This window comes from Trichechus manatus, unplaced genomic scaffold (genome assembly GCF_000243295.1).
Source record: "Trichechus manatus latirostris isolate Lorelei unplaced genomic scaffold, TriManLat1.0 scaffold00016, whole genome shotgun sequence".
Classification (NCBI taxonomy): Eukaryota; Metazoa; Chordata; class Mammalia; order Sirenia; family Trichechidae; genus Trichechus; species Trichechus manatus.
The window spans coordinates 22744113-22765999 of NW_004443952.1; positions in this window are offsets into that span (position 1 = coordinate 22744113).

Sequence of the window (21887 nt, forward strand, 5' to 3'; positions counted from 1 at the left end):
GGGGCTGGAGCGCAGCACTGGTCTCACTACCGCCGCCCCCGGCCGCGGGCCCGCACTGCGCTTAAACCGGCGACGCGGCGCGGGCGGATGCTCGGCTCCGCTCGGCCCCGCGTGGCGCCGCTCGGCAGCCGCGGCTTCACCAAGGACGGGGCGGGGAGACGCGCGGCGGGAGGGGCGGAGGCTGGGGAAAAAGGCGCAGCCCGGGGGACTAGAGCGATTTCCTCCCTCCCTCGGATTGCACGTGGAGCGGCTGATGTAAGACCTTCCGTCGGGGTTTCCCCACTCGCCGCGGGACTAAGACCCCCGCGCCCCACCTCGCCGCGCCCGGGAGGCGGGTCTCTGGCCAGCGCCTGGACGTTTGCGGGCGAGGGCTGGGGAGGCTTTACGGTCTGGCCGCGCCGTTCCATCCGCGGAGATTCGCCCATGCGAGCACGACGCCCGCGAAGGCGAGAGATGTGGACAGCCCGGAACAGGGGCTTTCGGGTTCACCTCCGCTCCCCGAAACAGTCTGGGACCAGGAATCCAAACCGTGCTGTCTTCTTGGCGCGTGGTGTTGGAAGTGCTGCTGAGGACTCCCGTCGGGACAGAATCGCGGCTGGCCTGAGTTGTACCGCGTGGCACCGGGCGGAGTCGCACGTCCCCGTGCTCGGGAAAATTGTCCTCGGTTTTGTAACATTTGAATGTAAGCTAGCGATGGGAGTTATTAGCATTTTTGCTGGCGCCTCAGAGTTTTCCCGAAGACTTTTATGTCATTTATTCCTTAGGTACTCCTCTGAGGTGTGTAAATTGTTGATGGTCTCCGTTTTGGGGAAGCTTGGCAGGCAGCCTTTGTAATGATCTGGCTCACAGGGGCTTAGGGGTTAGAGCACCAGGTCCGGGTGTGGATGGTTTGCAGACAACCGAGGAATAACATTTTCATTATACTCAGTTTAAAATAAGTAAATGTGTCAAGTCAGATACCGTGATAATTCTAGTATAGACAAGAGGCACTAAAGAACCATTTTTAAGAGAAAAACTTAAAATTGTTTACGTTAACCTGAGATTTTCTGGAAGTTGAAAAAGAATCCCCCCCCTGCCCCGTTTTACCTAAATTAATTTAGTGGCAAACAGCCCAGTTTTAAATCACTTATGTATCAGTCTTTAACACAGTAAACGAATTAAAATTTCAAAGCAAAAGTTTTAGAAGGATTATGGAAAAAGGTAAAAACTTCCTAGTGTGTTGTTTCCTGACTTCTATTGTATTTAAAATCTTAACCTTAGTCTCTCTGTAACAGGGAAAATGGAGAGGGAGGTGGTCCTCAGGATATCTCAAGAGGTCTTATAATCATGAGATTATGAACCATACGACCATGCAATGAAGGCTTTTATGAAAAGCTGACAAATCAACTCCATGAGCTAAAGCAATTATTGAGTATCCACTTTGGGGGGATGTATTCTTTTAATGCTCAGACAACTCTGAAGTAGATTGTATTTTAATCATTTTACAGATGAAGAACTGAGGCTCAGAAACTTTAAGCTGCACAGCAAACAAGAGACGGGGCTGGGGTTTTAACCCGGCTGGCTCTGACTCCAAAGCCTGCCATCTTTTCCACCACACCGTCAGTCTCACTGAAGCGAAGTCACAGCGTAGGGGGCCTGCTTTGATCTGGTAGGTTGGGAACAGTTGTAGAGGGCCTTTAATACCAAACAGTATGCAGGCAGCATCTTGCAGGTAGAGAGGAGATGTTGAAGAAGACTTGAATGGTGGAAGCTCTGTGCTGGAGAGTGTGGTAACCTGGTGACTCATGGGGCCAAATCTTGAGACCCTGTCCTCTCTTTATGATTAAGGGTATGAAGAACTCTTTCCCCATGGCACGTAGCTCACAGGTTAAATGTGTGTTTTATAGGATTAAGCTACAAAGTAATTAATAAACATGGCCACAATGTGCAGCAAATAAAAAGCCAAAGAGTCAAAGGAAGAGAGACTACAGACATGCTACTGTCCTTCTTAGGCAGCCGGTGTTGGCGTGCACCTCTGTGAACAAAGAGCATGTGTTCCAGTGACATGCTTCTTTGTCAGGGGCTTCACTGCCAGAGGCATAAATAACACAGGCAGAACAGGGTGTGTCTCCCTGCCCTGCCAACATCTCCTACTGGACTGTCAGTCCACAGGCCTAAAGGGGCTGTTGTCACAGTGCCTTGGTTTTGAATATTGTATGCTTACCATCATTCTGTGTATGCATCTGTGTGTGAGAAAGATAGAATATAAAATTATATCTAATCTGCACTTGTTACCATGTCCACATGGTATGAATTTGAACAAAGGCTGGAAGAGAATAAGGAACAGTGAAAACAGCTTAGTTTGTTAGGAAGTCTGAACTGTAAGCAAGTCTCTTTTTACTTCATTGATAGTAATGTTTGTCCAATAAGTAATAAAAATATTAAATAATGCCTGGTTTGGCAGCCCCTTGAGTCTTACAGTTGTGTTAGAATGTATGTGTATATTCCAATAAGCTGTAAAAAGTCTGAGGAGAGCCACTCTTGAGGTAGTTTGAAACTCCTTGGACCTGCTACCCATCCCACTCCGTCAGCAAACCAAAACCAAATCCGTTGCCGTCAAGTAGATTCCAACTCATAGTGACCCTATAGGAGAGAGTAGAACTGCCCCATACGGTTTCCAGGGAAGACCTGGTGGATTCAAACTGCCAAACTTTTGGTTAGCAGCCGTAGCTCTGAACCACTGCCACCAGGGTTTCCACTCCTTCAGCAACAGCTATGCTATTTGTCAAATTGTCAGATGACTCCAGCCTTCCACAGACTTTGTGGCTGTGGACAGACTTTAATACATCTGAAGATGAAGAAAAGCAGCCTAACTTAGGCATTGGTTTAACTGCCTTTACAATCACTTTGGCAGAGTGGGCACATTTTCTGTATGTGAAGCTGATACATAATATAGGGTGAGGAACTCTTTAGATACTAAATATTTCATTCTTTCCCTGCTTACCCAGACACGTGTGCATACGCTGGTGAGAACAGATCTGCCCTCTGTGCTTCCACAGTGTGGTGTATATACCTCTTTTATATCATCTAGGCAACAAGTAGTAGATGTTGAAAGGTCTAGCTTCTCAACTAGACTGAGCCTATACAAATACGGAACGAATGGACAGCAGAAGGCTGGGGCCGTATTTAGAACATAGTAGGTGCCTTGTGTTATACTGTGTTAGCTGAGATGTTGAGACAGAGAGACAGACGCAAATAGTTGAGGTGAAAATGGGTTAAGGAATGGGATCCTATTAGTTTCCAGATGGTAAAAACAGAGGCCTGGAATCCCTGGTAGTGTAGTGGTTAAGAGCTATGGCTGCTAACCAAAAGGTCTGCAGTTCGAATATACCAGGCGCTCCTTGGAAACTCTATGGGACAGTTGTACTCTGTCCAGTAGGGTCACTATGAGTCAGAATCGACTTGAAGGCAATGGGTTTGGTTTTTGGTTTTGGTTGGAATCCCTCGGTGACGCAAACTGTTAAGTGCTAAACTACTAGCCAAAACATTGATGGTTCGATCCTACCCAGAAGCACCTCAGAAGAGAGACCTGCCGATCTGCTTCCGAAAGGTCACAGCCTTCAAAAAAAAACCCTAAGGACCAGTTCTACTCTGTACATACATGGGGTCACCAAGAGTCAGAATCAACTCAATGGCAACTAACAACAAGCAGCTAGTGGGCTTGGAGAGAGTAGCAGGAGAGCAGGTGTGTAGGCAGCTCCAGGTTCAGTGAGGTGCTCCTGCCAAGGGACCCAGCTTCCTTTCTGCCCTGAAACCAGCTGGAGGTGCCTTTCTGGGGCAGCAGGGGAGAGTTCTTACTGCCAAGAGTCAGGTGTGATATTTATTAATATCCTTATGCCAAGTACTGGGCTTGAGACTTTCATGTACATTGCATTTCAGTTAATCCTGGCAACAGCTCACTGGGACAGGACTATAATCCACATTTGACTGTTTAGGAAACAGGTTTAGAGAAGCCAAATGAGTTTGCTGAAACATAGCTAGTAAGACCCTGGATTTCTCTGTCATTAAGGAATCGCTGTAATTCACTCTCATCACTTTGATCCATTAGGCCTCAAAACTGCTTCTGAAAAAAACTTTTTCCTGCTTTAAGAAGATTTGCATGCTCATTGTGGCGGGGGCGGTGGGGAGAAACAAGAACAGAAAAACAGAGAAAAGAAAATTTTAAATGTAAATTCCTACCACTGAGACATAAATACCTTCATGCTGTATGTCCTTACAGCTTTGTTTTCCTCTGTAACTATTTAATTAAAAAAAAAAAAAATGTTGAGATTAGATTCAAGATATTCTTTAAAAGTTGTTTTTTTATACATGCTACTATGATAAATCTGTTAATATAAGTTTGCTTAATGGTTTTCCCTTTTTAGAGGAAGAGTCTAGTGAGGGGGATTCCCAATCCATCACTTACTGGCTGTGTGCTTTTGGAGAAACCACACAGCCTCTCTGGGCCTCAGTCTAATCATCTCGGGACTGTCGTGAAGATTAGACATAATCATGTGGGTGAAGCTCCTAGCTGGCACAGTGCCTGGCACTCTCTATGTCCCAGCCACAGTTACCTGCAGGCCCTAGTCCCTCCCTTAAGCTAAGTAGAGCCCAAGAGCTAGCTGGCCTTCTTGGGAACCATTTAAGTTCTGCTGCAGCCATCAGTCCTCCACCTCTGCTCTGTGTCCTTCATTTCCTGTAGCCACCCTGCCCCTTTGGCTGAGGGGAGAAGGGTTTATCCCAAACCAATATAAATTTCTTGACTCTCAAAATGGGTGGACTCATTTTCTGTTTCACAAAGTTCTTGGTTTCTCTTGAGGAACTTGGAACAACCTCCTGAGCTACACTGGAAAATGTCTGAGTGGCCCAACAGTGTCGGGTATCCCTCTCCTCCATAATTACCCAGTGTTCCGCCATCTGGACCCGCTCCTACCTCATGGGGATTTTCTTGCCCTCTCAGAACTAAGACTGAGCCAAGAATCCTGCACCTGCCCACTAAACGCCACCATCTGTTCTCGAGCTCACTTTACCAGCTCCTGCCCAGCCAAGGGTCCGTGGGACTCTCAATTCAGTTCTCTCTCCTCTGGATTCTGGCTCTACTGAGGTGGGGTGAGTGGTTCCTAAGCTGTCAGAAGTCCCAAATACCCTCATATTCTCCTTGTTCCTTGAAAAGCAGGGCAGCCAGGCTCTTGTTTATGTGTATCTATGCATATACTAGGAGCCCTGGTGGCAAAGTAGTTAAGCACTCGGCTGCTAACCGAAAGGTTGGTGGTTTGAACCTACTAGTTGCTCATGGGAGAAGGATGTAGCTTTCTGCTTCCATAAAGATTACAGCCTTGGAAACCCTATAGGGCAGTTCTACTCTGTCCTGTAGGGTTACTATGAGTCAGAATTGACTTGACGGCAATGGATTTTTTTTTTTCTTTGTTTTTTGTTGTATGCATATACTATAGAAAACTTGGAAGCTGTAGTTAAACAAAAAAAGAAAATAAAAATCCTCTTCCAGGGCTAAACACTATGAACATTTTGGTGTCTATTCCTCTAGTCTTTTCTCTACACATATATGGCACTTTCTCAAGTCTCAGATTGCCAGAAGCATCATCTCATTAATAACAGCTTTTGGGGGAGGCAGGAAGGGGAACTCACTCCATTACGTAGTCACATCAATTATGAGACATCCCTATCTCAGAAATAGTAGGAAGTGAAAAAAAAAAAAAACTATCATAGTACCTTAGAAATACTTTGTATATTAATTTTTTTAATTTTACAAAACTAGGATGATACTGTAACCTGTGTTTTTCAGTTATTACTATGTTATAAACATATTTCCATGTCATTAAATAGTCATCTAAAAAAAAACCAAACCCATCACCATGGAGTCAATTCCAACTCATAGCAACCATACAGGACAGAGTAGAACTGCCCCCATAGGGTTTCGTAGGAGCACTTGGTGGATTTGAACTGCCAACCTTTTGGTTAGCAGCCATAGCTCTTAACCACTGCACCACCAGAGTTTCCAAATAGTTATCTACCATCTATATTCTTTGAGAGCATTCTTCTACAAAATGAAAATAGCTTTTCTTTTTCTGATAAAGACAATACATACTAATGTAGCAAATTTATGCAATACAGAAAAGTATAAAGAAGAAAATAAAAGCCAGCCAAAATTCTATTACCTAGAAGCAAGCACTTGTTAACATTTTTGTGAACATTTTCGGAGCTATCTCTCTATGAATGTAGATGTGTATGTAAAATAATTTAATTTTATATAAATGGAATCCTATTATAAATGGTGGTCATAAAGATTGCTCAAAGTCGATAAATATAGATCTACATCATTTTTAGAAGCTGCATATTTCATTGTATCGATGTAGCATAATTTATTAATCTGGTCTACTGATAAACATTTAGGCTACTTCCGGTTTTTCCACCCTTGTATATAACATCTTCGCATACCTGACCAATTAGCTCCTTGAAATAAGTTCCTAGAAGTAGAATTTCTGAATCAGAATAGGTAGATTTCAAATTTGTACATTCATGGCCAAAGTAACCCTCCAAAGTCCGTATTGTATACTCCCGTTTGCAGTATGTAAGGCTTCCCGTCGCCCTTACCTAAACTAGGTTTTATCTTTTTAAAATCTTGTTTTCAACAAGGATGCCAAGACAATCCAGTAGAGAAAGAATAGTCTTCAACAAAGGACATTATCAAGACAGTGAAAAGACAATGCATAGAAGGGGATGAAATACTTGCAAATCATATACAGTAAAACCTGTGAGATCCGGAACCTGTGTCTGAGAAGGAAAACTCAAATATTTTCTACTCAAAGGAGAGAGAGAAAAGTGGTAGGACTGCACCCTGTCAAAGCTGGAAAACTTTTGAGACCTGGAAAAACAAGGCAGTCTCATCGAGTTACAGCTCTCACAGGTTTCACTGAATCTGATAGGGGACTTGTATCCAGAATATATATTTTTAAAAAAACTATTACAACTGACTAAAAAGACAAATAACTCAATTTTTTAAATGGGCAAAAGGTTTGAATAGACGTTTCTGCAAAGAGGATATACAAATAATAAACACTTGAAAAGATGCTCAACATCATTAGCCATTCAAACAAAAAAACCAAACCCAACTATTCCGACTCACAGCAACGCTACAGGACAGAGTAGAACTGCCCCATAGGGTCTCCAAGGAGCGGCTGGTGCATTCAGACTGCTGACCTTTTGGTTAGCAGCCAAGCTCTTAACCAGTAAATTAAAACTATAGTGAGATACCTTTTCACACCCCTGTTGTTGTTAGGTGCCATCAAGTCGACTCCAACTCATAGCAACCCTATAGGACAGAGTAGAACAGCTACAAAGGGTTTCCGAAGAGCAGCTGGCTGGTGGATTTGAACTGCCAACCTTTTGATTAGCAGCCATAGCTCTTAACCACTGCACCACCAGGGCAACCCTAGGATGGCTTTAATAAAAAAGATGGACATTAATGTTGGTGAAGATGTGGAGAAATATAAACCCTCAGGCACTGCTGGTGGGAATGTAAAACAATGGAACCACTTTGCAAAATAGTTTGACAGTTCCTCAAAACGTTAAAAATGGACTTACCATATGATCCAGCAAGTCCACTCTTAGGTATATACTCAAGAGAATGGGAAATACATGTCCAAACAAAACTTGTACATGAATGTTCATAGCATTATTCACAACAGCCAAAAAGTACTGATACTTGCTACAACATTGGTGGACCATAAAAGCATTATACTAAGAAGCCCAATACAGAAAGCCACATACTGTATGATTTCATTTCTATAAAATGTCCAGAATAGGCAATCCATAGAGACAGGAAATAGATTAGAAATTGCCAGGAGTTGAGGGGAGGTGGCAATGGGAAGTGATTGCTAATGGGTTTGGAGTTTCTTTTGGGGATGATGAAAGTGTTCTGAAATTAGTGGTGGTGGTTTGTTGCATAACTTTGTAAATATACTAAAAACCACCGAATTTACACTTTTAAAAAAGTTAAACATAGCACTACCATGTTGATATTGTTGGGTGCCATCGAGTCTATTCCAACTCATAGTGGCCCCATGTGACAGAGTAGAACTGCCCTATAGGGTTTTCTTGGCTGTAAACTTTACAGAAGCAGATTGTGAGGTCCTTCTCCCGCAGAGCCACTGGGTGGGTTCTAACCGCCAACCTTTTGGTTAGCAGCCAAGTCACACTGTATCAAAGTTACATCACTTGTTGTTAACATAGTGTCTCCCCTAAAGGTGACTCTTAAGAGCAGGAGTATTTTCTTATTATCCCCTAAACCCCAGCACACCATAGAGATGCTCCCTAAATTTTATGCTAATTAACACAAATTTTAACAAACAGGCAGCTGTTACTATATGTTAAGTAATTTTTAAAGGCTTTGCAAATACTGCCTCATTTAATCCTTATAACTTTATATACACTTTTTAGATGATTAAACTGAGGAAACCAACAAAAACTTAACGGGCATGAAGTGATGTTAAAACAGCAAAACCGTGTGATAGCATCTGGTACCAAATTTGGCATGTGGTTGATTCTCAATAAATGCCCATTTCTTCTAACGAAAGAATGGCTAATAAATAAAAACAAAAATAAAATCTGTTGCTGTTGAGTCAATTCTAACTCACAGCAATCCTATAGGACAGAGTAGTAGAACTGTCCAGTGTGGTTTCCAAGGCCATTAATCTTTACGGAAGCAGAGATGTAACAAGGTATGGCAGGTAGGATGTGTGCCCTGGGCTGCACTTGAGGAGGGGCGCTAATGAGCAGTTTCTGTTAGACATTGCAGTTTCCGTTGCCAGCTGTGAGAGATCATTCAGCAATTTAAAACTAATGGCCATAGGTGCTATTTGCCGTAGATAGGCCCCTGCTGCCACATCTTTCTCCTGAGGAGCAGCTGGTAGGTTTTAACTGCCCACCTTTTGGTTAGCAGCTGAGTGCTTAAAAATGGCTAATAACATTAAGTAAATGAAAGATACATTCTTATGACTTGTTAAGTGATAGTTGCAAAGATATTTCCAAACATTTTTTAGACGTCTTAGAGTGTGAGGGCTGATGGTCTTAGAGATGGCAGGGGAGTTCCAGAGGGATCCTTTAGAGTAGATATGGACCTGGAGCTTGAGATAAGAGAGCAGGAGTAGGGAAAGAAGTCTCCTAGAGACTGAGGGAGTGAATAAGTTCATGAAGAGAGAAAGAGTAGCTTAAGGAGATTATTCAGCTAGCACTTAGGAAATGCCCTTACACAGAAGAAAGGCCAGAGGAAGGTGGGAGAAGAACTCGGAGATGGGAGAAGAGTACATGCATTTTCAACCAGCAGGAGTCTCAGCACTTCAGAGCTTATGACAAAAACCTGTTGCAGTTCCTTGTCCCACCCCACCCTGATAGAACTCCCCAGAGGCAACTACTGTCAACTCTTTTCGCTATTTCTTCTGATATTTGCTTCCATACTTATAAATGCGTGCTTTTGTTGCTATTTTCTATTTTTTCTGTTGTAGACACTGTCTACGGACTTCCTACTATTAGAAGATTAGGATTTAGCTCTCTGCTTTGTTGTTGTTAGTTGTTGTCAAGTCGATTCTGATTTATGGCGACCCCATGTGGACAGAGTGGAACTGCTCCATAGAGTTTTCAAGGCAGTAAACGTTCAGAGGCAGGTTGCCAGGCCTATCTTCTGAGGCACCTCTGCATAGGTTTGAACAACCAGCCTTTTGGCTAGTAGTTGAGTGTTTATCCATTGTACCACCCAGGGTCTTCCAGCTCTCTGCCACCATTCCTAAAAGCCAGGTGAGCAGTGGGTGGACACTAAGGAACTAGAAACCATGTGACCCATCTAAAAGGGAGACAGCTGCTACTCAGCAGGTTATTGCCAGGACCCCTTTACTCTCTTAAAGATAATTGAAAACCCAGAGGGGCTTTTGTGTCTGTAGCTCATATCTATTGTACTTATTATACTATAAAGTAAAACTGAGGAAAACTTAATATATTTATTAATTTATTTAAAAAATAGTGAACCCATTTACATGTTAATATAAATAACATGTTTATGAAATGACCATATTTTCTGAAACAAAAAGAATTTGGTAAGAAGAGTGGTATTGTTTTATATATTTACCAATCTCTTTAATACTTCATTTAATAGAAGACAACCGGATTCTCGTATTTGCTTCTGCACTCAGTCTCAAAAGAGATGTGTTTTTTTGGTTGGTTTATATGAAGAAAATGTAGTCTCAAAAAGATACATAGTTGGAAATGGAGCAAGTATTTTAACAGACTTTTCAAGTATTGTAGATCATCTTCTTTGATTCTACACCAAAACTCGTCAAGTGGTAGCTTCATACAGGTCAGTTGCATTGTGGAATATGAAACTATATCCATGAACTTTTTGTAGTCTGTTACAAAACCTGGTCATTTGGAAAATATTAATTCATTGAGTTATGCAGGTCTTCAAAATGTTGACACATTTCATTATTTAGCAAAAAAAATCACATTTGTTAATGTCACCGTCAATCTCATCAGAAAGGTTTTTAAGTCCTGGGAAACTGTCAAGCTCGTAGTGACAGAAACTAGTTTTCCAGATTGGAATTTTTACTTGAAAGCTTGAATTCATCACTGACCACAAGTACCGTCCTTGAAGTGCGGCCTCACTTTGTTCACTTTTGAGAAAATGTCTGTCAAATACCCAAGTCCAAAATGTCAGTGTTTGTCTGCCAGTTGTTCTTTCAGGTAAAAGTGTTTTCCATGAAAAAAGCAGCTAGTTCAGTTTGCAACTCAGTACAACTCAACTTCCTCAAGATGACCGTCATACTTTGGTGTGCAGCAGAAATACTCCATGCATATTTCCCATTTTGTCATATAGAATATTGAAAAGTTATGTACTCAAGGTTTGAGATTTAATAAAATTTAACAATTTTTACTGCTTCTTTATATTTACAACATTCTTAAGTGAAATCAGCATTTTTTCGCTTTATTTTACTGCAGATGTGTGACATTGAAGAATATAATGACCGTTAGCACAGTTTGGTGCCCCTGCCTTGATTTATGAATACACCAGCAGATTTATCCGCTATTGCTTTTCCACCATCAGTACAAACAACCACATAGTACAAAAAGTCTAATAACATCTTAACTTTATTATGAAAATAATTTTGATCCCCTCAAAGTGCCCCCTAGAAGGTTCTCAGGGATGCCCCAAAGGTCTGCAGACCAGGCTTTGAGAACCACTGGTCTAAGTCAGGTATGTGATGCCAGCTCCATTTTACAGTTTTACATTTTGGAGCCCTGGTGGTGCAGTGGTTAAGAGCTTGGCTGCTAACCAAAAGGTCGGCAGTTTGAATGCACGAGCCGCTCCTTGGAAACCCTATGGGGCAGTTCTACTCTGTCCTGTAGGGTCGCTATGAGTCACAATCGACAATGGGTTTTTTTTTTTTAATAACTGCACCAGGTGATTATCATGTTCCTGTGTCCTACCCGAGGCCTCTCCATCTCAGCGTCTCATCTCTGATGAACAATGTCTGCCATTTTCTACAAAGTTGAAATTAGTAATATAGCAATGGGGTCACATTTTAAACTGTTGAAAGCAACCAAACAACCAGATGGGGATACTTTTCTTTTAGTAGTAAATCTGAATGTGGTAAGAAAACTATCACAAACTTATTTCCAATAAAATTCTGATCACTACCTGCCACTATCATTACATTTTGTGATCACAGTAATTACCTTTTACTGGCAATGAGAACCGCCATGTACTTTTGAATATCAAGCAGCAGCCCATGCCATAACTTGCAAACCCGTTTCTCCTCTATGATCACACAGTTTATTTTATTCTTAAAATATTCTTCTCAGAGTAATTAGCAGGCTTATTATACAGCATATTCAAATGTTAATGTGCACACTGTACTAAAGCTATTGTGAGACCCATTTTGTTCAGGAGCTAAAATTATGTTGCCATTCTGCTTGGTGCTAGAGGTTCTGTGCTTAAAACCTGTTTCCTGCCTGGAAGGAGCCAAGGTTATTTAATTAGAATCCTGAGCTAGAATCAGAAGAGTCTGACAGTTAGTATAGAACCTGTAAGCTAAACAGGGTCAGCAAGTATTAAAAAAAAAAGCAAAAACCATTGCATCAAACTGATTCTGACTCATAGCCACCCTGCAGGACAGAGTAGAAGTGCCCCATAGAGTTTCCAAGGAGCACCTGGTGGATTTGAACTGCCAGCTTTTTTGGTTAGCAGCTGTAGCACTTAACCACTACACCACGAGGGTTTCCTGAGCAAGTATTAAAAAAAAAAAAAAAAAAAAAACCTATTGCCATCAAATCCATTCCAACTCATAGCAGCCCTATAGGACAGAGTAGAACTGTCCCATAGAGTTTCCAAGGAGCTCCTGGTGGGTTCAAACTGCTGACTTTTTGGTTAGCAGCCATAGCACTTAACCACTCACTACACCACCAGGGTTTCCGCAGCAAGTATAGGGCCTACATATTTTGAGTTGGTTATTTATCACTGTGGAGACAATCAATATTTGAGCAGACTGGCTTTGGGGCATGTTCGACATTGTTCTCTAGGGTCTCTACTAAAGTCTGCCTCTGCACCAGGTTAGACCACCAGAAATCGCAGTCTGTCAATTGGACACATTTTCCTTACATTGAGCTGAAATCTGCCCAAGTTTCTACTTTTTTGTTTGTTTTTGTGGTAAATATATGTAACAAGGAGCACTGGTGGAGTTGTGGTTAAGAGCTCGGCTGCTAACCAAAAGCTCAGTACTTGGAATCCACCAGCCACTCCTTGGGAACCCCATAAGGCAGTTCTCCTCTGTCCTGTAGGGTCACTATGAGTCAGAATCATAGATGGCAATGGGTTTGGTTTTTTGGTTTTATATATAACAAAACATTTGCCGTTTCAACCATTTTTATTTCTACCATTTTTATGTGTACAATTATGCTGTGAAACATCCACCACTACCTGTTTCCAAATTTTTTCATCACCCTTAACAGAAACTCGGTACCCTTTAAGTAATATCTCCCTATTTCCCCTACCCATCCTGCCCCTGGTAACCACTAATAAACTTTGGTCTCCATGCATTTGCCTATTCTGGATATTTCATGTAAGTGGAATCATACAATATTTGTCTTTTTGTGTTTGACTTATTTATACTCAGTATAACGTTCTACTCATTTATTTTTGCTGTCCCCTCCAGGGTCCTGTAGAGCATGTCTGCTCACTGTGCTCTATGAATGCCTTTTGGAGAGGGACAGTCACTTCATCCCCTGTGATCTCTTCTAAGGTTCAATGGTCCTAGTCCTTATGTGACAGGTTACCAGTCCCTTACTATCCTGGTCACTCTCCCTCAGTTTGTCAATGGTCCTGCTTAAAGTGAAGTGCTCAGAACCTGAGATAATGATTCAGGTGTGGTCTGATCAGGGTGGAACTGAGCAGGCCTATCACTCTTTTGTTGGGCACTGTACCTATTAATGCTTTCCAAGATTATAGTAACTTGCCACTAAGTCTTCTAAACCATATATTGATACTTAGGCAACTAGCTATTTAGACCCAAATACAGGATCTGGAATTCGTCGATGTAAAAATGGTGTGGTGGTGGCATGTGACCCCCTCTAACTTTACAAGGAAGAAGGAGAATCAAGATTAACAGCCCAAGGCTGATTCCTACTAGGCGGAGGTCAGACATGCCTCCACCCTCCAACCTTTTTACCAATTCTGACACCAACCATTCCTCCCACAGCCCTCTCTACTTCTCTGCTGGGTTAGATAATTTGTTGCAATGGTCACACAGAACTCACCGACAATACTCATGATTATGTGGTTTACTAGAGAAGTAACAGTAAAATTCAGGTTCAGGAATGCGCAGGATACAGCTCTTCAATCGAGACAGCCTCTTCTCAGCCGTGCCCTCAGGCATGCCTCTCTTTGGCCCCTCGGCCTCTGCCCTGCTCTGGCAAGTGCTACAAAGCTCTTTTAGCTCTGCCAATAAGTGCCTGGAGGCACCCCACTCCTCCAGTAATCCTTGGCCCAAAGGTGCTCAGCTCTCTCACCCTGTGGGTCGGCACACCCACTGTAACCGCCTTGCTCCATGGGCCAGGAAGCCCACCACACTGTCTCCTGCCGGTCTCCTGGTTCAGCTACCTGTGCTGCCACAGTTTCTCTGCTGCTGCTTCTCACTGTGTCTCTCTGTTTCCTGTATTACAGCTCTCTCTCCCTCTGTCTCCTAGGTCTAGGAGTTCTCAGTACAGGGATCCCAGGTCCAGTGGACATACTTCACTCCTAGCTATTCTTTCTTGGTGGTAGTAGGTTCCCCTCTGCTCTGGTACTGACAGCTATTTTAAGCCTAGCAGGATGGCAAAACTGACCAATCCCCTTGCTAGTGTTCCATATACCTTATTTGCATGGTCCCATCCCTACAAGGGTGCCATACACCTTATTTACATTATTAGTAAGCTATTCAATTCTCTTGATGGGCCACAAGCACCTCATCTGCACAGTCCTCACCCAGTCATTTGGTGGGAGTTACAAAGACTATGGCCAGAAGGGCCATATTAAGTAATTCACTGCACCACAGTCATCATTACCTTATTACCTTTCATCATGTTAAATTTAGCTCAATGCTTTGACAGGTCAAGAACCTCTTTGAATTTGTCCTTTCCATCCACAAATGTAAGCAATCTATCAATATTGCTATCTTTATATGAATCACAGTTTAAAATGCCTGACAGAAAAGGCCTCAGGATGGAATCCTTCACCTACTACCAGAATCTTCAAGTCAAAGTATTCATTCAACCAGTTATAACCCCTCTCCTCCCCGCAAACACACCTCCATCCCAACTGTTCCACCCTCTAACTCAAGTTATCAGGGAGGAAAAGCATCAAAGACTCTTCCAGGTTACTAACTGGCTGGTTAAAGTGGCATGGAAAAGAAACTAAGGGAGGGGAGGGAGGGCGGAAGTGAATGTGGCCCACGGAAGGTCCAACATGGCAAGACAAGAGTCTATGAAGCTACTGTATCTAGGCCCATCCTCCAGTACAGGTTGGGGAGGTATCAAGGCTGAGACAAATGGAAGATACTCTGGAGTTCTGCTGTGATGAAAGAGAGAGCAAATCAATAACTAGGAAACAGAGCCAATGTTGGAAGCTGGAAGGTAGCCAATTAGTAAATCAAACTGGAGTAGGCAGAAGAGGATAGAGATAGGCAAGGGTCCCAAGGAGAATGAAGCAAGGAATGAGCATGTGAAGCAGAATCTGGGGATACTAAGTAGACCCCAGAACTGCACTGTCCAATACAGTAGCCACTATGTGGCTATTTAAAGTAATTAAAATGTAATTAAAAATTCAGTTCCTCAGTTGCATTAGCCACATTTCAAGTGCTCAATAGTCACATGTGCCCAGTGGCTACCCTGTTGGGTAGTACAGAAGAGTATTGCAGAAGAATCATTGCAGAAAGTTCTACTGAACCATGCTGCTCGAGATCATTCTAGGTATACTTCGAGAAAAGAGCCAAACCAGGTTGGATATCATTTTAGTGTACTTAGTTTTCCTTTGCCTTCCTTTGAGACCCAGCTCAAATATCAACTCTTTCAGGAGTTTGCCCCTATGCTTGGTCTGTAATTGTGTGCTATAGGCAGCAGAGCATGCTGAGTTATGCAGTTCTTAGCAGTAATACATGGATCTACCAAACCTGTTGCCATGGAGTCAATTCTGACTCAAGGCGACCCCATGTGTTACACAGTAATAGTGCTCCATAGGGCTTTCTTGGCTGTAATCTTTACAGAAGCAGATCACAAGGCGTTTCTTCCATGGTACCAGTGGGCGGGTTCAAATTGCCAACCTTTAGGTTAGTAGTCCAGTGCAAACGGTGCCACCCAGGGGCCTGTATACACGGCTCAAGAAAAAGGCTTAATTTGGAGATCCTAGAGCAGCTTTTTGTCAGTTCTTAACCTAAGTGTGGCCTTCCTGAGAAGGCACCTTCCCTGACAAAGCAATTTGTTTTGGGGTTAAGACATGTGGGACGGAAGGGAGGAGGAAGAGAACACTGGCCCAGGCAGCCAGATCTGCTGAATCCCTGGTGTCCTTACCTCTGTAACTGTAAAAAAAAAAATTGTAACAAAAGCTTTTGACCCACTGTCCACAAACATTATGTAGGCCATCTTGGCCAGGCAGTCAAGAAGTTGAAATCAAGGTCTGATTTGCTTGATGCAAGGTATCTTGTCATCTTACTGTAGGCCTTCATTAAATTTTCAGTCCGCCTTCTTTCTCTTTTAATTTCCTGTTCCAGAAGCTCTTAGAGTTTCCAATAATATTTATATAATTTTACCTTCTAAATCTCTCTAGAATCTCTCTCTTCCTTCAATACCCTCAGTTAATTTCTCATCTCTCTCCTTTCCCTCCCAAGCCCCCATACTGGCACCTCAGTGCTCTTAAGAATCTTACCTGACTTGGACATTGTCCTCCCTAAAATCCTTCCCTGGCTCCCCATTCAGCATACAGGCCAGGCTCCCTGGGCTCTGTTATGAATTGAACTGTGTCCCCCCAAAATATGTGTTGTCAATCCTAACCTCTATGGCTGTGGTTATAATCCCATTTGAGAGTGGGTTGTCTTTGTTATGTTAATGAAATGGGATTAGTGTAGGGTGTATCTTGAGTCAATCTCTTACAAAATGTAAAGGGAGAAGATGACAGAAGCAGAGATGGAAGGAAGAGAGATGCCAAACCACATGAAGACTTTGCAGGAACGGAAGCTCAGAAGACAAGGACCTTCTTCCAGAGCCAACAGAGAGAGAAAGCCTTCCCCTAGAGCTGGTACCCTGAATTCAGACTTCTAGCCTCCTAAACTGTGAGAAAATAAACTTCTGTTTGTTAAAGCCACCCATGTATGGTATTTCTGTTACAGCAGCACAAGGTAACTAAGACAGGCCCCAACTACCTCTCCGATTCCAGTTCTTTCCACTTCCTGATGTGTAGCATGCACTCCAGCCCCACTGTTACCATGCTCAGAGCCAGGATGCTCTCTCACATCTCTATGCCTTTGCTCTTTGAGTTCTCTCTGTCTGAAATGCTCCCCCTTTTTCCCTGATGAATTTCTACACCCCCATTAGGGTCCAGTTTAAATCTCATCTCTTCTGAGAAGCCTTCTCTGAGCCCTGAGATGGATTTAAGTGGTCCATCTGCTCTGCCCCAAATACTGTGCAGGCCTTGGTCATAGCACGTCCTGTGTATGACGATCATGTTTGTTTCTCCCGCTACACTGTGAGGTTTCAAGGGCAGGCAGCAAGTCTGACTCAGCTCTTATCCCAAGTAGCTAGCACAAGACCTGACTCATAATAAACACTTACCAAATGTCTGTTAGAATGAACAACAATTGGCGCCATTATGAGGTTCTACTGGGACTGAAAATTAAGACTATGAGACTGCTCTGTGTGGCTGGCTGCCGCCATGCTCCCTGGAGCTCACTCGCGTTGACAGAGTTCTATGACAAGTGGCCTTGGTGCTTGGGAATGTGAGGAAGAGCTAGAGGCCTGCAGCTGTTCCCACTCAAAGCCTCACTGTATGCTGGCTGTTGCCCCTGCAGATGCTGAGATGGGCACAAGTCCATTCGCTGTGGACATGAAAAACACAGGACCCCTTGGATGCTCTCGTAGGGACCCATCTGTAGGTGAGTCTGTGGGGGAGGAGTAGGGCCAAGGGGGAGAAACTTCTTAGTAGAATGGAGATGAATAGAACATTGCTACTCTTAGATAGCAATAATTTTTATATTTTAAAATGCACACAATATTTTACAGTTGCTAAGACACTTATACTTCCATTATCTTCTTTAGCCTATTATCCACTATGAGGGGCAGGCAGGGCTGGGCTGCTGGTGTTATTTGCAGATAAAGAAACTAATATCCAGAGAGGTAAAGTGACTTACCCATGGTCACATTATGAAGTAATGTTCCCAGTGTCACAAAGTAACAATCAGAACTATAACATATGGTGTTTATTTAAATGATTTTTGCTGGGTTTTCTTATTAATGCTTAAAATCATAAACATTTTCTAATAAATTTTGCCTGTAGAAGGCTTCTAGGTATCTCTTGGGAAATGTAACTAGATGGCATTAAAGGTTTCTTCCAACTATGAAATTCTATGAAATTTAGTATTTCCTGGGTTCCAGCTTCATGTAACTCCAGAAAGTACAATTATCCGCTTGCAAGTAATTTCTAAAATAAATAGCTGCCCAGCCCAGCATCCCTGTCTGCCTTACCAAAGCTTCTCAAGCCCATGATTAACTAACTCTTTCACCTACTCATCAGTCTACTCTTCCCACTCATTCTACTTTCTGCTTGATTAATCACTCTCTGACTTGATTAATCGTTCACTTCCTCTATCAGAAATAACTAGAATTAGAGCTACAGGAGTAAATTCTGTATAAGACTAGAGGGCAGAACTGTCATCATCTATAATTGAGATCTTAGTTTAATTCCTGTTAAAGGAAAGCCGGAGGTAAGTGACTGGATTAGTGAAGGTTCACTCTATTCATTCCTTCTCAGAGAGATGACTAAATCCATTTGGATGCCATATTTGGTAGTGAGGTATAGGAATGGAGCTTTCTATAGGTCTGTGTAGGTGCATGAGTTTTTAGAAAGAACAGTCTGCTTTGGTTTGATGGACCCAGTTAAATTCTATCTGACAAGATTCTCCCCAACATCCTTGCATGAGAACGAAGTACTGTACACTCGTTTGAACTGGGTAAAGATGGAAGTTTATAGCAGCTTAGTGGAAATAGATATTCTACCTATCTTCTGATTCAAATTCCAGGCTCTATGCACTGCCCCATGTATTTTTCAGAGTGATGCTTGCTCCTATTAGCCAGTGATAACTAAGAAAGGAAATAATTCTCCAATTTTAATGATAAAGGCTTTATCAATAATAATGTATAATATCCTATTTTTGTTTTCATCAAGACGTCCAAGGCTCTTTATTAGAAGATTTATGTAATTCTGGGTGTTGCTAGCAGTCTTTGGGGATGACTATTCTGTCCGGATTTGTTTTAATTTCTCTCTTGATTACCAAGAACATTCTGACGCTGAAGTGTAGGAAGAATCAGATGTGCGTCTTGTTGATGGGGTCCTCATTATGGAGTATTGGGCCAAGTCAGCCACTTCTTTTCTTCCAGTGGAGCATTAGACTTTGCCATGTGACTCCCACACCTCCCACCCACTCCCACACAGGTATCTGTCATGGCTGAGCAAGGCCCACTTCCGAAAAGTGAGAGGAGAGTACTAGCAATCAGGGTGACAAGGCAGAACATAAAGAAACACAGAGGGGTTCTTCATCCTCATGCTGAACATGCCCAGGGTGTATGCTGATAAAATCAGACCAGATCGGATCCTGAGCCCCATCTGTTAAAGGTGCTCACAGCCACTTAGGAGAATGCCAGACAAGAAAGACCTGGCAAGGCACCCCCTGCCTGCTGAAGTGACTCCTTCTCTTCCCTCCCAAACCTGGCTAAAAATACAACCAAAGTGTCACTAAAAAATAACAAAATACAAAAAAGCCTAACATTTGTTGAACAGATTGTGACAGAATATCAATCAGCTAAGTGTTTGGTATGCAAACATTCCCAGTGCTAAGTCACCCAGGGGAGGACTTAGAGGAAGAAGAGCAGAGAGTGTCAGAGAATTAGGGAGCAGGGCAGGCTGCCTCCAAGGAAGAGTGTTGGAGCCAGAGCTCACGACCGAGTTGACAGGTCAGAATGATGCAATAGCCATTTATGTCCACCTACTGGCAGCAGTTTTAGCCAGAGGCACCTCTACCTCAATTAATTTAGGCAATCAATTTACTGAGTGTATCCCTGGGAGAAAAGACCTGCTCCCATAAAGATTATTGCTTAGGAAACCCGATCGCACAGGTCTACTCTGTCCTACAAGGTCTCTATGAGTTGGAATTGACTCAATAGCACAAAATAACAGCAACATACCGTGTACCAGGCCGTTGGCAGGCACTGAGGGCTGAACCATTTGGAAGGCTACAATTTGCCAGTAGCGGTCCCTTTCAGGTACGGACTTGCCTAGCTTATTCTAACTCTAAACTCTAAGTCTAGAGGATAGAATCTGCGGAAGGCAGGGAGTTAAAGTTTACAAAAAAATGGGGCTAAAGCACCATGTTAGGTTCTAGGATGTTTTCTATGCCAGGGAAGCTAAAACTCCAAGGGACAAAGAAGTTAACCACTTGACAACTAGCCGAAAGGTTACTTGTTCAAACCTACCCAGAGGCACCTCGCAGACAGGCCTGGTGATCTGTTTCTGAAAGCTCACTGCCTTGAAAACTCTATGGAGCAGTTCTACTCTGCACACACAGGGTCGCCGTGAGTTAAAATTGACTCGACGGCAACAACAGGACAGGCTAGTGTTCAACCAGAGACTCCGTAGAGAGTAGCTGATACGAGTAACAGCAGGTCAGTAGCAGGCCAGGGAGTGAGTTGGGTCTTCTGCTCTGTCCCTTCTGAATGATAAAACAGTCACTGCAGAGGGCACTTTGGTATTAGGATAAATTTGGACATGATCTAGAGGTTCTGTGAAGTGAAAAGAATTCACTGATGTATTAATTATATAAGCAAGCATTTCCTGAGATATGATATGCATACCAATCGGGGCAGCAGAGATAGTTTTAGATGAAACATCTTTTATTTTAATAGTTCGGTATTTAATGTGTCTTAGAAGAAATATAATTTGTTATACCACAAACTTGTGATTTCACAGGTGATATTGTTGATTTCCACCACTCATGTGTCGGTTGTTCTGTGGTGGCTTGCATGTTGCTGTAATGCTGGGAGCTATGCTACCAGTATTGCAAGTACCAGCAGTGTCACCCATGGTGGACAGGTTTCAGTGGAGCTTTCAGACTAAGACAGACTAGGAAGAAGGACCTGGTGGTGTACTTCTGAAAAAATTGGCCAGTGGAAACCTTATGAATAGCAGCGTAACAGAAGATGAGCCCCTCATGTTGAAACGCACTCAAAATACCACTGGAGAATAGCTACCTCCTCAAAGCAGAGTTGATATTGATGTGGATGGAGTAAGGCTTTCGGGACCATCATTTGCTGATGTGACACAACTCAAAATGAGAAGAAACAGCTGCAAACATCCATTAATAATCAGAGCATGGAATGTACAAAGTATGAATCTAGGAAAATTGGAAGTCGTCAAAAATGAAATGGAACACATAAGGATTGATATGCTAGGCATTAATGAGCTGAAACGGAGTGGTATTGGCAATTCTGAATTGGGCAATCATGTAGTCTACTATGTCAGCAATGACAAACTGAAAAGGAATGGCATCGCGTTCATTGTGAAAAAGAACATTTCAAGATCTATCCTGAAGTACAACACTGTCAGTGATAGGATAATATCCATATGCCTATAAGGAAGACAAGTTAATATGACTATTATTCAAATTTATGCACCAAACACTAAGGCCAAAGATGAAGAAATTGAAGATTTTTACAAACTTCTGCGGTCTGAAATTGATCAAACACACAGTCAAGATGCATTGGTAATTGCTGGTGATTGGAACATGCAAGTTGGAAACAAAGAAGAAGGATCAGTAGTTGGAAAATGTGGCTTTGGTGATAGAAATGATGCTGGAGATCATATGATAGAATTTTGCAAGACCAACGACTTCTTCATTGCAAATACCTTTTTTCAACAACATAAATGGTGACTATACACATGGGCCTTGCTAGTGGAATACAAAGGAATCAGATTGACTATATCAGTGGAAAGAGATGATGGAAAAGCTCAATGTCATCAGTCAGAACAAGGCCAGGGGCCTACTGCAGAATAGTCCATCAATTGCTCACAT